This window comes from Rhamphochromis longiceps, linkage group LG23, assembly GCF_057381845.1.
Source record: "Rhamphochromis longiceps isolate RC_006_pf linkage group LG23, R_longiceps_female_GT1.1, whole genome shotgun sequence".
NCBI lineage: Eukaryota > Metazoa > Chordata > Actinopteri > Cichliformes > Cichlidae > Rhamphochromis > Rhamphochromis longiceps.
The window spans coordinates 2,141,034-2,159,141 of record NC_140578.1 but is presented as its reverse complement, the minus strand read 5'-3'; positions in this window follow the sequence as shown (position 1 = coordinate 2,159,141).

Sequence of the window (18,108 nt, the reverse complement as noted above, 5' to 3'; positions counted from 1 at the left end):
CCTGGTTGAGCCGTTACCCTCAGGTAGATGGTACAGGACAATTAAAGCTAAAATGAGCAGACTGAAAAACAGCACATATCCTAGGATGTTGCAATAATAAATAACAAACAACAAATGAACAGTGTTATGCCCCCTTTGACTCAAACACACACAAACAGCAAACACACACACACACGCAGCAGGTAATAATCAAAAGAGTTGCCGAGAGCCAAGGACCACTCATGAAGTGCTACAGAAACACCTGGAATAAGCAGGTACAACTGTTTCAAAGAAAACTATAAGTAGTGCTGTCAACCACCATGGCCTGTATGCACACTCACCACATACGACTCCATTGCTTAAGCATGTGTAAGGTTTGCTGAAAAACATTTAGACAACCCTGTGAAATACTGGAAGGATATAGTCTGGTCAGATGAGACTAAAACTGAACTCTTTGGATGCTGTAATACACACCATGTTTGGAGGTCAAAAGGCGCTGCATATGTCTCCAAAAACACCTTAACAACAGTTCACGTCATGGTGTGTGGCTTTTTCCAGCATACGTTACTGGCACGCTTCATATTATTGAAGGAAGAATGAATGGAAAAATGCACCGAGACATTCTTGATAAAAATCTGCTGCCATCTACAAGGATGATAAAGATGAAATGAGGGCGGACGTTTCAGCAAGACAGTAACCACAAACACACAACCAAAGAAACTCACACTTGGTTTCAGAGAAGGAAAATAAAACTGCTCGAATGGCCCAGCAGTCACCTGACCTGAATCTACTTGAAGATCTACGGAAAGAACTAAAGTTCATAGAAGGGACACAAAGAATCTGTTGAGGATTCCACGTCGATAGCAACTTTAAAAATATGCTTAGAAATTGGTGAAGTGTTTAATTGGTGTGTGTGTGTGTGAGAGAGTTTACTTGTGTGAAAATTGGGGCCTTCTATCAGCTCACACACCAGTCAATTGAGTACTCCTCTCCCTTTGGGGACCAAAACACCGTCCCCAAGTAGATTTCAGAATCAGAATCAGAATACTTTATTGATCCATAGGGGAAATTATTTTATAGTGCTCCATTATAAACAAATATTAACAGGGACAGACAATACACTAAGAATAGCCCAATATATACAGGCATATATATACATAAAAGTCACTTATTAATAAATAGCTGATAATGTTACCTCTAATACCTCTAATAATGTTCAGCATGCTCTAAAACATGTTTTAATCCAAAAACCTTCCCTGTCCCCAAAAGTGACATTCTTCTGATATTTTATGTATGTGTATGATGTCTCCCTCACAAACTTTCTCTACCTGTGTATAACTCTATGTTGCCCCTAGTGGAAGAGTATGAAATTGTAAAGATTTGTATGAATAGTTTTATATAAATTAACTTTTTTTTTCTTGACTAATCAATAGAAGTCAGTACATTATTTGTTAGCAAGTAGTTGAAAATTGGAAATTTGCTTTTTTTCCCTTAACCACAAATACTTGAGTTATGATAACTATGTGACACTTTATAGCTGTATTGATAAAAAGAAAAAAAGCCCATGTAAAGTAAACTGAGATTACAGCGCGTTTATGCTGAAGACACACACTTAGATGTCCTCTCTTTCAAATCCTTCTGTGCTGCCCCTGATTTTAAGTATAAAGACTGCAGCTGCTTTCTTATAGCATATATCTTAGAGTCATCTGATAGAGTAGCTGTCACGGACCCGCTTCCTGGGACTCGGGGTCTGTGAGCAGTGTGGACCTTTATTAGGGCCCGAGCACTGACAGTGCGAAGGCCCTATTGTAATTGCTCTGTTTATTAGGGCCCGAGCACTGACAGTGCGAAGGCCCTATTGTAATTGCTCTGTTTATTAGGGCCCGAGCACTGACAGTGCGAAGGCCCTATTGTAATTGCTCTGTTTATTATTATTATTATTATTATTATTATTTCGGCAAATGAATTGGCCGTTTGAGGGCCTAAACATGCTCGAAAACTCATGAAATTTTGCACACGCGTCAGGTCTGGTGAAAATTTACGTATTTTAATGTTCCCAGACATGGCCAGGGAAAATTAGCTCAGTAGCGCCACCTAGAAAAATGAAAAACGCGAGCCCCCAATATGGGTATGACCTACATGTTTGAAAGTCGGCACACCTATATAACGTTCAGAGTCGAACAAAAAAGTCTATTATGGCAATGTCCTAAACCCAACAGGAAGTCCGCCATTTTGGATTGAAGGTGACATTTTGGCTCTGATTTTACCGTTTCCATGCCTCGAACTTTAACGAACTCCTCCTTGGGGTTTGATTTCATAACCTTCATATTTGGTCAGTGCCAACTACACCCTTGTGCCATGTTAAATTGCGGAGCTTTTGAGTTTTCACAATACCATGAGGCCGTGGCGCCACGGCGAATTTCGATGACTCGCCATGAAAATCTTATTGCCTCTCATTTTGTCATACATTTTCTGACCTTGACCAAAGTGAACACATATGATAAGGCTCCACCCCTGAACATATTTCAACTGCCATATTTGACATCAAGGACAGCGCCACCTAGTGGGAACAGGAAATGTCATGTTTTACACTTTGGGGTACAGTATAGTGATGGGTGACATCTGCAGCCTCAAATTTCTCCAGGAAAGCCTTAAGGAGTTGGTCTTGGGGTACAGTGAAAACTGTGGCTTTTCACGAAAGGGTGTGACCTCAGCAGCATGGCGAACTTTGATATCTCGCCATGAAGAAACAAATTAGTATAACTCCATGAAATCCAGTCTGATTAGTACCAGACTTTACAGGCATGATGTCACACCCGCCCTGAACAGATTGATGTGCCCATTGTCAGGAATATGAAGAGCGCCACCTAGTGGGAACAGGAAATGTCATGTCTTACACTTTGTTGTACTGATTTTCACAGGTTCATAGTGGCCACCTCAAAAGCGGTGAATATCACCATCAGTCCTTGATGATGCTTTAGTGCAAAAATTGTGACTTTAAACTGAACGGCGCACCCTGGTGGCAACGCTGTTCACCATGAAAAATGAAGTGGCTTTTGAGGGGCTTGGAAAGTTTATAGAGGCTTGAAATTTGGCGCACACCTCCATTGTGATGAATGCTTTGTTGTTATGTGATCATTTTCATTGAATAGCGCAAAATGGCTCCACAGCGCCCCCTACAAAATTTCAAAACATCAGCCCCAGCTCTGTGTTTTATGTATGAGTCTGAAACCTGGTAAGCTTATAGGAGATATCAAGATGTACAAAAAAGTCTCTTGGAGCAATATCCCAAATCCAACAGGAAGTCAGCCATTTTAAAATTAATGTGTAATTTTTGTGACATTTTCCCCTCTTTCCAGCCACCGTTCTTTGACGAACTCCTCCAAGGGATTTCATCATATTGAACCAATCTCCAGTGTGTGGAATCTAAAGACCTTTGTGATGTTAAATTGCGAAGCTTTTTACGTTCAGGGAAACGGGTGGTCATGGCGGCACGTGGAGTTTCAGTCACTCGCCAAAAAGCAGTAATCTGCTGTCACTCAAAATCAAAATGTCCAATATGTCCCAAAGGTCGCAGGCGTGATGAGACTCGAGCTGGGAAATGTTTGTTATGCCATTTGTCAGTAATGGTTAGAGCGCCACCTAGTGGGACGACTATAATCATGGTTGAATGAGATGAAATGTTAGCTGGTGGTTGAATGCATGAATTTCATCAATGTGACATCAGATCGGACGTGCTGGTTGTAGGTGTTGGGCGTAGCTCGACGCGATGGGGTGCGAGGGCCCTCATAACGCTGCTTGCAGCTTTAATTATTATTAGGGCCCGAGCACTGATAGTGCGAAGGCCCTATTGTAATTGCTCTGTTTATTATTATTATTATTATTATTATTATTATTATTATTATTATTAGGGCCCGAGCACTGAGAGTGCGAAGGCCCTATTGTATCTGCTCCGTTTCTTATTATTATTATTATTATTATTATTATTATTATTCACCCCAAACAAGGGCCTTTTTGAGGGCCTAAACATGCTCAAAAACTCATGAAATTTTGCACACATGCCAGGTCTGGTGAAAAATTTTGTATTTTAATGGTTTTACATATGAGCACTGGGAAATGGCTCTACAGCGCCACCTATGCCTTGTTAAATGCAGCCCTACGACCACATCGTTTGAGCTACATGTATGAAATTTGGCACACATGTGTATCATGCCAAGACGAACAAAAAAGTCTGTGGGCCCATTGACGCAAACCCAACAGGAAGTCCGCCATTTGGAAGAGAAGGTGACATTTTGGCTCTAATTTTGCCATTTCCATGCCTCGAACTTTAACGAACTCCTCCTTGGGATTTGGTCCTATAAACTTCAAATTTGGACAGTGTCAACTACACCCTTGTGCCATGTTAAATTGCGGAGCTTTTGAGTTTTCACAATACTATGAGGCCGTGGCGCCATGGCGAATTTCGATGACTCGCCATGAAAATCTTATTGCCTCTCATTTTGTCATACATTTTCTGACCTTGACCAAAGTGAACACATATGATAAGGCTCCACCCCTGAACATATTTCAACTGCCATATTTGACCTCAAGGACAGCGCCACCTAGTGGGAACAGGAAATGTTATGTTTTACACTTTGGGGTACAGTATAGTGATGGGTGACATCTGCAGCCTCAAATTTCTCCAGGAAAGCCTTAAGGAGTTGGTCTTGGGTTTCAGTGAAAACTGTGAGTTTTCGTGAAAGGGTGTGACCCCAGCAGCATGGCGAACTTTGATGTCACGCCATGAAGAAACAAATTAGTATAACTCAATGAAATCCAGTCTGATCAGTACCAGACTTTACAGGCATGATGTCAGACCCGCCCTGAACAGATTGATGTGCCCATTGTCGGAAATACGGACAGCGCCACCTAGTGGCAACAGGAAATGTCATGGCTTTAATTTTGTTGTACTGATTTTCACAGGTTCATCGTGGCCACCTCAAAAGCGGTGAATATCACCATCAGTCCCTTGTGATGCTTCAGTGCAAAAATTGTGACTTTAAACTGAACGCCGCACCCTGGTGGCAACGCGGTTCACCATGAAAGATGAAGTGGCTTTTGAGGGGCTTGGAAAGTTTAAAAAGTCTTGAAATTCGGCCCACGCCTCCAATGTGGTTAAGGCTTTGTTGTTATGTGATCATTTTCATTGAATATCCCAAAATGGCTCCACAGCGCCCCCTACAAAATTTCAAAATCACAGCCCCTGCTCTGTGTTTTATGTATGAGTCTGAAACCTGGTAAGCTTATAGGAGATATCAAGATGTACAAAAAAGTCTCTTGGTGCAATATCCCAAATCCAACAGGAAGTCAGCCATTTTAATATTAATGTGTAATTTTGGCAACATTTTCCCCTCTTTCCAGGCACCGTTCTTTGACGAACTCCTCCAAGGGATTTCATCATATTGAACCAATCTCCAGTGTGTGGAATCTAAAGACCTTTGTGATGTTAAATTGCGAAGCTTTTTACGTTCAGTGAAACGGGGTGGTTATGGTGGCACTTAGAGTTTGAATCACTCGCCAAAAAGCAGTAATCTGCTGTCACTCAAAAACACAATGTCCAATCTCTCCCAAACGTCTCAGGTGTGATGAGACTCGAGCTAGGAAATGTTTGTTATGCCATTTGTCAGTAATGGTTAGAGCACCACCTAGTGGGACAACTATAATCATGATTGAATGAGATGAATTGTTAGCTGGTGGTTAAATGCATGAATTCCATCAATGTGACATCAGATCGGAGGTGCTGGTTTTAGGTGTTGGGCGTGGCTCGACGCGCCGGGGGTGCGAGGGCCCTCATAACGCTGCTTGCAGCTTTAATTATTAGGGCCCGAGCACTGACAGTGCGAAGGCCCTATTGTAATTGCTCTGTTTATTATTATTATTATTATTATTATTATTATTTCGGCAAATGAATTGGCCGTTTGAGGGCCTAAACATGCTCGAAAACTCATGAAATTTTGCACACGCGTCAGGTCTGGTGAAAATTTACGTACTTTAATGTTCTCAGACATGGCCAGGGAAAATTAGCTCAGTAGCGCCACCTAGAAAAATGAAAAATGCGAGCCCCCGATATGGGTATGACCTACATGTTTGAAAGTCGGTACACCTATATAACGTTCAGAGTCGAACAAAAAAGTCTATTATGGCAATGTCCTAAACCCAACAGGAAGTCCGCCATTTTGGATTGAAGGTGACATTTTGGCTCTGATTTTGCCATTTCCATGCCTCGAACTTTTGCGAACTCCTCCTTGGGGTTTCATTTCATAACCTTCAAATTTGGACAGTGTCAACTACACCCTTGTGCCATGTTAAATTGCGGAGCTTTTGAGTTTTCACAATACTATGAGGCCGTGGCGCCATGGCGAATTTCGATGACTCGCCATGAAAATCTTATTGCCTCTCATTCTGTCATACATGTTCCAATCTGGACCAAAGAGCACACATATGATAAGGCTCCACCCCTGAACATATTTCAACTGCCATATTTGACATCAAGGACAGCGCCACCTAGTGGGAACAGGAAATGTCATGTTTTACACTTTGGGGTACAGTATAGTGATGGGTGACATCTGCAGCCTCAAATTTCTCCAGGAAAGCCTTAAGGAGTTGGTCTTGGGTTACAGTGAAAACTGTGACTTTTTGCAAAAGGGTGTGACCCCAGCAGCATGGCGAACTTTGATGTCACGCCATGAAGAAACAAATTAGTATAACTCAATGAAATCCAGTCTGATCAGTACCAGACTTTACAGGCATGATGTCAGACCCGCCCTGAACAGATTGATGTGCCCATTGTCGGAAATACGGACAGCGCCACCTAGTGGCAACAGGAAATGTCATGGCTTTAACTTTGTTGTACTGATTTTCACAGGTTGATCGTGGCCACCTCAAAAGCGGTGAATATCACCATCAGTCCCTCGTGATGCTTCAGTGCAAAAATTGTGACTTTAAACTGAACGGCGCACCCTGGTGGCAACGCGGTTCATCATGAAAGATGAAGTGGCTTTTGAGGGGCTTGGAAAGTTTATAGAGGCTTGAAATTTGGCACACACCTCCAAATGGATGAAGGCATTGTTGTTATGTAACCATTTTCCTTGAATAGCGCAAAATGGCTCCACAGCGCCCCCTACAATATTTCAAAACATCAGCCCCTGCTCTGTGTTTCATCTATGAGTCTGACACTTGGTAAGCTTGTGTAAGATATCAAGATGTACAAAAAAGTCTCTTGGCGCAATATCCCAAATCCAACAGGAAGTCAGCCATTTTAAAATTAATGTGTAATTTTGATGACATTTTCCCCCCTTTTCAGGACTCATACTTTGACGAACTCCTCCAAGGGATTTCATCATATTGAAGCTTTCTTCAGTGTGTAGAATCTAAAGACCTTTGTGATGTTAAATTGCGAAGCTTTTTCCGTTCAGGGAAACGGGGTGGTCATGGCGGCACGTAGAGTTTCAATCACTCGCAAAAAGCAGTAATCTGCTGTCACTAAAAACAAAATGTCCAATCTCTCCCAAAGGTCGCAGGTGTGATGAGACTCGAGCTTGGAAATGTTTGTTATGCTATTTGTCAATAATGGTTAGAGCGCCACCTAGTGGCATGACTATAATCCTGGTTGAATAAGATGAAATGTTAGCTGGTGGTTAAAAGCATGAAATCCATCAATGTGACATCACATCGGACGTGCCGGTTTGAGGTGTTGGCAGTGGCTCGACGTGCCGGGGGTGCGAGGGCCCTCATAACGCTGCTTGCAGCTTTAATTATTATTATTATTATTATTTCGGCAAATGAATTGGCCGTTTGAGAGCCTAAACATGCTCGAAAACTCATGAAATTTTGCACACGCGTCAGGTCTGGTGAAAATTTACGTATTTTAATGTTCTCAGACATGGCCAGGGAAAATTAGCTCAGTAGCGCCACCTAGAAAAATTAAAAACGCGAGCCCCCGATATGGGTATGACCTACATGTTTGAAAGTCGGGACACCTATATAACGTTCAGAGTTGAACAAAAAAGTCTATTATGGCAATGTCCTAAACCCAACAGGAAGTCCGCCATTTTGGATTGAAGGTGACATTTTGGCTCTGATTTTACCGTTTCCATGCCTTGTACTTTAACGAACTCCTCCTTGGGATTTGGTCCTATAAACTTCAAATTTGGACAGTGTCAACTACACCCTTGTGCCATGTTAAATTGCGGAGCTTTTGAGTTTTCACAATACTATGAGGCCGTGGCGCCATGGCGAATTTCGATGACTCGCCATCAAAATCTTATTGCCTCTCATTCTGTCATACATGTTCCGATCTGGACCAAAGAGCACACATATGATAAGGCTCCACCCCTGAACATATTTCAACTGCCATATTTGACATCAAGGACAGCGCCACCTAGTGGGAACAGGAAATGTCATGTTTTACACTTTGGGGTACAGTATAGTGATGGGTGACATCTGCAGCCTCAAATTTCTCCAGGAAAGCCTTAAGGAGTTGGTCTTGGGTTACAGTGAAAACTGTGACTTTTCGCGAAAGGGTGTGACCCCAGCAGCATGGCGAACTTTGATGTCACGCCATGAAGAAACAAATTAGTATAACTCAATGAAATCCAGTCTGATCAGTACCAGACTTTACAGGCATGATGTCAGACCCGCCCTTAACAGATTGATGTGCCCATTGTCGGAAATACGGACAGCGCCACCTAGTGGCAACAGGAAATGTCATGGCTTTAATTTTGTTGTACTGATTTTCACAGGTTCATCTTGGCCACCTCAAAAGCGGTGAATATCACCATCTGTCCCTCGTGATGCTTCAGTGCAAAAAATGTGACTTTAAACTGAACGGCGCACCCTGGTGGCAATGCTGTTCAACATGAAAGATGAAGTGGCTTTTGAGGGTCTTGGCAAGTTTATAGAGGCTTGAAATTTGGCACACACCTCCAATGTGATGAAGGCTTTGTTGTTATGTGATCATTTTCATTGAATATCCCAAAATGGCTCCACAGCGCCCCCTACAAAATTTCAAAACCACAGCCCCAGCTCTGTGTTTTATGTATGAATCTGAAACCTGGTAGGCTTATAGGAGATATCAAGATGTACAAAAAAGTCTCTTGGAGCAATATCCCAAATCCAACAGGAAGTCAGCCATTTTAAAATTAATGTGCAATTTTGGCAACATTTTCCCATCTTTTCAGGCACCGTGCTTTGACGTACTCCTCCAAGGGATTTCATCAGATTGATGCAATCTCCTGTGTGTGGAATCTTAAGACCTTTGTGATGTTAAATTGCGAAGCCTTTTACATTCAGGGAAATGGGGTGGTCATGGCGGCACGTGGAGTTTCAATCACTCGCCAAAAAGCAGTAATCTGCTGTCACTCAAAATCAAAATATTCAATCTCTCCCAAAGGTCGCAGGCGTGATGAGACTCGAGCTCGGAAATGTTTGTTATGCCATTTGTACATAATGGTTAGAGCGCCACCTAGTGGAACGACTAACTAATCATGAATGAATGAGTTGAAATGTTAGCTGGTGGTTAAAAGCATGAATTCCATCAATGTGACATCAGATCGGAGGTGCTGGTTTTAGGTGTTGGGCGTGGCTCGACGTGCCGGGGGTGCGAGGGCCCTCATAACGCTGCTTGCAGCTTTAATTATTATTATTATTATTCCGGCAAATGAATTGGCCGTTTGAGGGCCTAAACATGCTCGAAAACTCATGAAATTTTGCACACGCGTCAGGTCTGGTGAAAATTTACGTATTTTAATGTTCCCAGACATGGCCAGGGAAAATTAGCTCAGTAGCGCCACCTAGAAAAATGAAAAACGCGAGCCCCCGGTATGGGTATGACCTACACGTTTGAAAGTCGGTACACCTATATAACGTTCAGAGTCGAACAAAAAAGTCTATTATGGCAATGTCCTAAACCCAACAGGAAGTCCGCCATTTTGGATTGAAGGTGACATTTTGGGTCTGATTTTACCGTTTCCATGCCTTGTACTTTAACGAACTCCTCCTTGGGATTTGGTCCTATAAACTTCAAATTTGGACAGTGTCAACTACACCCTTGTGCCATGTTAAATTGCGGAGCTTTTGAGTTTTCACAATACTATGAGGCCGTGGCGCCATGGCGAATTTCAATGACTCGCCATGAAAATCTTATTGCCTCTCATTTTGTCATACATTTTCTGACCTTGACCAAAGAGCACACATATGATAAGGCTCCACCCCTGAACATATTTCAAGTGCCATATTTGACATAAGGGCCAGCGCCACCTAGTGGGAACAGGAAATGTCATGTTTTACACTTTGGGGTACAGTATTGTGATGGGTGACATCTGCAGCCTCATATTTCTCCAGGAAAGCCTTAAGGAGTTGGTCTTGGGGTACAGTGAAAACTGTGAGTTTTCGCGAAAGGGTGTGACCCCAGCAGCATGGCGAACTTCGATGTCTCGCCATGAAGAAACAAATTAGTATAACTCAATGAAATCCAATCTGATCAGTACCAGACTTTACAGGCATGATGTCAGACCCGCCCTGAACAGATTGATGGGCCCATTGTCAGGAATATGAAGAGCGCCACCTAGTGGGAACAGGAAATGTCATGTCTTACACTTTGTTGTACTGATTTTCACAGGTTCATCGTGGCCACCTCAAAAGTGGTGAATATCAACATCAGTCCCTCGTGATGCTTCAGTGCAAAAATTGTGACTTTAAACTGAACGGCGCACCCTGGTGGAAACGCGGTTCACCATGAAAGATGAAGTGGCTTTTGAGGGGCTTGGAAAGTTTATAGAGGCTTGAAATTTGGCACACACCTCCAAATGGATGTAGGCTTTGTTGTCATGTGATCATTTTCATTGAATAGCGCGAAATTGCTCCACAGCGCCCCCTACAAAATTTCAAAACATCAGCCCCTGCTCTGTGTTTCATCTATGAGTCTGAAACCTGGTAAGCTTATGGAAAATATCAAGATGTACAAAAAAGTCTCTTGGAGCAATATCCCAAATCCAACAGGAAGTCAGCCATTTTAAAATTAATGTGTAATTTTGGCGGCATTTTCCCCTCTTTTCAGGCTTCATACTTTGACGAACTCCTCCAAGGGATTTCATCATATTGAAGCATTCTCCAGTGTGTGGAATCTAAAGACCTTTGTGATGTTAAATTGCGAAGCTTTTTACGTTCAAGGAAACGGGGTGGTCATGGCGGCACGTGGAGTTTCAATCACTCGCCAAAAAGCAGTAATATGCTGTCACTCAAAGACACAAAGTCCAATCTCTCCCAAAGGTCGCAGGCGTGATGAGACTCGAGCTCGGAAATGTTTGTTATGCCCTTTGTCTATAATGGTTAGAGCGCCACCTAGTGGGACGACTATACTCATGGTTGAACCAAATGAAATGTTAACTGGTGGTTAAATGCATGAATTCCATCAATGTGACATCAGATCGGACGTGCTGGTTTCAGGTGTTGGGCATGGCTCGACACGCCGGGGGTGCGAGGGCCCTCATAACGCTGCTTGCAGCTTTAATTATTATTATTATTATTATTATTATTTCGGCAAATGAATTGGCCGTTTGAGGGCCTAAACATGCTCGAAAACTCATGAAATTTTGCACACGCGTCAGGTCTGGTGAAAATTTACGTATTTTAATGTTCCCAGACATGGCCAGGGAAAATTAGCTCAGTAGCGCCACCTAGAAAAATGAAAAACGCGAGCCCCCGATATGGGTATGACCTACATGTTTGAAAGTCGGTACACCTATATAACGTTCAGAGTCGAACAAAAAAGTCTATTATGGCAATGTCCTAAACCCAACAGGAAGTCCGCCATTTTGGATTGAAGGTGACATTTTGGCTCTGATTTTACCGTTTCCATGCCTCGAACTTTAACGAACTCCTCCTTGGGGTTTGATTTCATAACCTTCATATTTGGTCAGTGCCAACTACACCCTTGTGCCATGTTAAATTGCGGAGCTTTTGAGTTTTCACAATACCATGAGGCCGTGGCGCCACGGCGAATTTCGATGACTCGCCATGAAAATCTTATTGCCTCTCATTTTGTCATACATTTTCTGACCTTGACCAAAGTGAACACATATGATAAGGCTCCACCCCTGAACATATTTCAACTGCCATATTTAACATCAAGGACAGCGCCACCTAGTGGGAACAGGAAATGTCATGTTTTACACTTTGGGGTACAGTATAGTGATGGGTGACATCTGCAGCCTCAAATTTCTCCAGGAAAGCCTTAAGGAGTTGGTCTTGGGTTACAGTGAAAACTGTGAGTTTTCGCGAAAGGGTGTGACCCCAGCAGCATGGCGAACTTTGATGTCATGCCATGAAGAAACAAATTAGTATAACTCAATGAAATCCAGTCTGATCAGTACCAGACTTTACAGGCATGATGTCAGACCCGCCCTGAACAGATTGATGTGCCAATTGTCGGAAATACGGACAGCGCCACCTAGTGGCAACAGGAAATGTCATGGCTTTAATTTTGTTGTACTGATTTTCACAGGGTCATCGTGGCCACCTCAAAAGCGGTGAATATCAACATCAGTCCCTCGTGATGCTTCAGTGCAAAAATTGTGACTTTAAACTGAACGGCGCACCCTGGTGGCAACGCGGTTCACCATGAAAGATGAAGTGGCTTTTGAGGGGCTTGGAAAGTTTATAGAGGCTTGAAATTTGGCACACACCTCCAAATGGATGTAGGCTTTGTTGTTATGTGATCATTTTCATTGAATAGCGCGAAATTGCTCCACAGCGCCCCCTACAAAATTTCAAAAAGTCAGCCCCAGCTCTGTGTTTCATCTATGAGTCTGAAACCTGGTAAGCTTATGGAAAATATCAAGATGTACAAAAAAGTCTCTTGGAGCAATATCCCAAATCCAACAGGAAGTCAGCCATTTTAAAATTAATGTGTAATTTTGGCGACATTTTCCCCTCTTTTCAGGCTTCATACTTTGACGAACTCCTCCAAGGGATTTCATCATATTGAACCATTCTCCAGTGTGTGGAATCTAAAGACCTTTGTGATGTTAAATTGCGAAGCTTTTTACGTTCAAGGAAACGGGGTGGTTATGGCGGCACGTAGACTCTCAATCACTCGCCAAAACGCAATAATCTGCTGTTACTCAAAAACACAATGTCCAATCTCACCCAAAGGTCGCAGGCATAATGAGACTCGAGTTCGGAAGTGTTTGTTATGCCATTTGTACATAATGGTTAGAGTGCCACCTAGTGGAACGACTAGCTAATCATGAATGAATGAGTTGAAATGTTAGCTGGTGGTTAAATGCATGAATTTCATCAATGTGACATCAGATTGGAGGTGCTGGTTGTAGGTGTTGGGCGTGGCTCGACGCGCCGGGGGTGCGAGGGCCCTCATAACGCTGCTTGCAGCTTTAATTAGGGCCCGAGCACTGACAGTGCGAAGGCCCTATTGTAATTGCTCTGTTTATTAGGGCCCGAGCACTGACAGTGCGAAGGCCCTATTGTAATTGCTCTGTTTATTAGGGCCCGAGCACTGACAGTGCGAAGGCCCTATTGTAATTGCTCTGTTTATTATTATTATTATTATTATTATTATTTCGGCAAATGAATTGGCCGTTTGAGGGCCTAAACATGCTCGAAAACTCATGAAATTTTGCACACGCGTCAGGTCTGGTGAAAATTTACGTATTTTAATGTTCTCAGACATGGCCAGGGAAAATTTGCTCAGTAGCGCCACCTAGAAAAATGAAAAACGCGAGCCCCCGGTATGGGTATGACCTACATGTTTGAAAGTCGGTACACCTATATAATGTTCAGAGTCGAACAAAAAAGTCTATTATGGCAATGTCCTAAACCCAACAGGAAGTCCGCCATTTTGGATTGAAGGTGACATTTTGGGTCTGATTTTACCGTTTCCATGCCTTGTACTTTAACGAACTCCTCCTTGGGATTTGGTCCTATAAACTTCAAATTTGGACAGTGTCAACTACACCCTTGTGCCATGTTAAATTGCGGAGCTTTTGAGTTTTCACAATACTATGAGGCCGTGGCGCCATGGCGAATTTCGATGACTCGCCATGAAAATCTTATTGCCTCTCATTCTGTCATACATGTTCCGATCTGGACCAAAGAGCACACATATGATAAGGCTCCACCCCTGAACATATTTCAACTGCCATATTTGACATCAAGGACAGCGCCACCTAGTGGGAACAGGAAATGTCATGTTTTACACTTTGGGGTACAGTATAGTGATGGGTGACATCTGCAGCCTCAAATTTCTCCAGGAAAGCCTTAAGGAGTTGGTCTTGGGTTACAGTGAAAACTGTGACTTTTCGCGAAAGGGTGTGACCCCAGCAGCATGGCGAACTTTGATGTCACGCCATGAAGAAACAAATTAGTATAACTCCATGAAATCCAGTCTGATTAGTACCAGACTTTACAGGCATGATGTCAGACCCGCCCTGAACAAATTGATGTGCCCATTGTCAGGAATATGAAGAGCGCCACCTAGTGGCAACAGGAAATGTCATGGCTTTAATTTTGTTGTACTGGTTTTCACAGGTTCATCGTGGCCACCTCAAAAGCGGTGAATATCACCATCAGTCCCTCGTGATGCTTCAGTGCAAAAATTGTGACTTTAAACTGAACGGCGCACCCTGGTGGCAACGCGGTTCAACATGAAAGATGAAGTGGCTTTTGAGGGGCTTGGAAAGTTTATAGAGGCTTGGAATTTGGCACACACCCCCAAATGGAGGAAAGCTTTGTTGTCATGTGATCATTTTCATTGAATTGCGCGAAATTGCTCCACAGCGCCCCCTACAAAATTTCAAAACCACAGCCCCAGCTCTGTGTTTTATGTATGAGTCTGAAACCTGGTAAGCTTATAGGGGATATCAAGATGTACAAAAAAGTCTCTTGGAGCAATATCCCAAATCCAACAGGAAGTCAGCCATTTTAAAATTAATGTGCAATTTTGGCAACATTTTCCCCGCTTTTCAGGCACCGTTCTTTGACGAACTCCTCCAAGGGATTTCATCACATTGATGCGATCTTCTGTGTGTGGAATCTAACGACCTTTGTGATGTTAAATTGCGAAGCTTTTTACATTCAGGGAAACGGGGTGGTCATGGCGGCACATAGAGTTTCAATCACTCGCCAAAAAGCAGTAATCTGCTGTCACTCAAAAACACAATGTCCAATCTCTCCCAAAGCTCATAGGCGTGATGAGACTCGAGCTCGGAAATGTTTGTTATGCCATTTGTGCATAATGGTTAGAGCGCCACCTAGTGGAACGACTAACTAATCATAAATGAATGAGTTGAAATGTTAGCTGGTGGTTAAATGCATGAATTCCATCAATGTGACATCAGATTGGAGGTGCTGGTTTTAGGTGTTGGGCGTGGCTCGACGCGCCGGGGGTGCGAGGGCCCTCATAACGCTGCTTGCAGCTTTAATTATTATTATTATTATTATTTCGGCAAATGAATTGGCCGTTTGAGGGCCTAAACATGCTCGAAAACTCATGAAATTTTGCACACGCGTCAGGTCTGGTGAAAATTTACGTATTTTAATGTTCCCAGACATGGCCAGGGAAAATTAGCTCAGTAGCGCCACCTAGAAAAATGAAAAACGCGAGCCCCCGATATGGGTATGACCTACATGTTTGAAAGTCGGCACACCTATATAACGTTCAGAGTCGAACAAAAAAGTATATTATGGCAATGTCCTAAACCCAACAGGAAGTCCGCCATTTTGGATTGAAGGTGACATTTTGGCTCTGATTTTACCGTTTCCATGCCTCGAACTTTAACGAACTCCTCCTTGGGGTTTGATTTCATAACCTTCATATTTGGTCAGTGCCAACTACACCCTTGTGCCATGTTAAATTGCGGAGCTTTTGAGTTTTCACAATACCATGAGGCCGTGTCGCCACGGCGAATTTCGATGACTCGCCATGAAAATCTTATTGCCTCTCATTTTGTCATACATTTTCTGACCTTGACCAAAGTGAACACATATGATAAGGCTCCACCCCTGAACATATTTCAACTGCCATATTTGACATCAAGGACAGCGCCACCTAGTGGGAACAGGAAATGTCATGTTTTACACTTTGGGGTACAGTATAGTGATGGGTGACATCTGCAGCCTCAAATTTCTCCAGGAAAGCCTTAAGGAGTTGGTCTTGGGTTACAGTGTAAACTGTGAGTTTTCGCCAAAGGGTGTGACCCCAGCAGCATGGCGAACTTTGATGTCACGCCATGAAGAAACAAATTAGTATAACTCAATGAAATCCAGTCTGATCAGTACCAGACTTTACAGGCATGATGTCAGACCCGCCCTGAACAGATTGATGTGCCCATTGTCGGAAATACGGACAGCGCCACCTAGTGGCAACAGGAAATGTCATGGCTTTAATTTTGTTGTACTGATTTTCACAGGTTCATCGTGGCCACCTCAAAAGCGGTGAATATCACCATCAGTCCTTGATGATGCTTTAGTGCAAAAATTGTGACTTTAAACTGAACGGCGCACCCTGGTGGCAACGCTGTTCACCATGAAAAATGAAGTGGCTTTTGAGGGGCTTGGAAAGTTTATAGAGGCTTGAAATTTGGCGCACACCTCCATTGTGATGAATGCTTTGTTGTTATGTGATCATTTTCATTGAATAGCGCAAAATGGCTCCACAGCGCCCCCTACAAAATTTCAAAACATCAGCCCCAGCTCTGTGTTTTATGTATGAGTCTGAAACCTGGTAAGCTTATAGGAGATATCAAGATGTACAAAAAAGTCTCTTGGAGCAATATCCCAAATCCAACAGGAAGTCAGCCATTTTAAAATTAATGTGTAATTTTTGTGACATTTTCCCCTCTTTCCAGCCACCGTTCTTTGACGAACTCCTCCAAGGGATTTCATCATATTGAACCAATCTCCAGTGTGTGGAATCTAAAGACCTTTGTGATGTTAAATTGCGAAGCTTTTTACGTTCAGGGAAACGGGTGGTCATGGCGGCACGTGGAGTTTCAGTCACTCGCCAAAAAGCAGTAATCTGCTGTCACTCAAAATCAAAATGTCCAATATGTCCCAAAGGTCGCAGGCGTGATGAGACTCGAGCTGGGAAATGTTTGTTATGCCATTTGTCAGTAATGGTTAGAGCGCCACCTAGTGGGACGACTATAATCATGGTTGAATGAGATGAAATGTTAGCTGGTGGTTGAATGCATGAATTTCATCAATGTGACATCAGATCGGACGTGCTGGTTGTAGGTGTTGGGCGTAGCTCGACGCGATGGGGTGCGAGGGCCCTCATAACGCTGCTTGCAGCTTTAATTAGGGCCCGAGCACTGACAGTGCGAAGGCCCTATTGTAATTGCTCTGTTTATTATTATTATTATTATTATTTCGGCAAATGAATCGGCCTTTTGAGGGCCTAAACATGCTCGAAAACTCTGGAAATTTTGCGCACGCGTCAGGTCTGGTGAAAATTTACGTATTTTAATGGTTTTACATATGAGCACTGGGAAATGGCTCTAGAGCGCCACCTATGCCTTGTTAAATGCAGCCCTACGACCACATCGTTTCAGCTACATGTATGAAATTTGGCACACATGTGTATCATGCCAAGACGAACAAAAAAGTCTGTGGGCCCATTGACGCAAACCCAACAGGAAGTCCGCCATTTTGGATTGAAGGTGACATTTTGGCTCTGATTTTACCGTTTCCATGCCTTGTACTTTAACGAACTCCTCCTTGGGATTTGGTCGTATAAGCTTCAAATTTGGACAGTGTCAACTACACCCTTGTGCCATGTTAAATTGCGGAGCTTTTGAGTTTTCACAATACTATGAGGCCGTGGCGCCATGGCGAATTTCGATGACTCGCCATGAAAATCTTATTGCCTCTCATTCTGTCATACATGTTCCAATCTGGACCAAAGAGCACACATATGATAAGGCTCCACCCCTGAACATATTTCAACTGCCATATTTGACCTCAAGGACAGCGCCACCTAGTGGGAACAGGAAATGTCATGTTTTACACTTTGGGGTACAGTATAGTGAAGGGTGACATCTGCAGCCTCAAATTTCTCCAGGAAAGCCTTAAGGA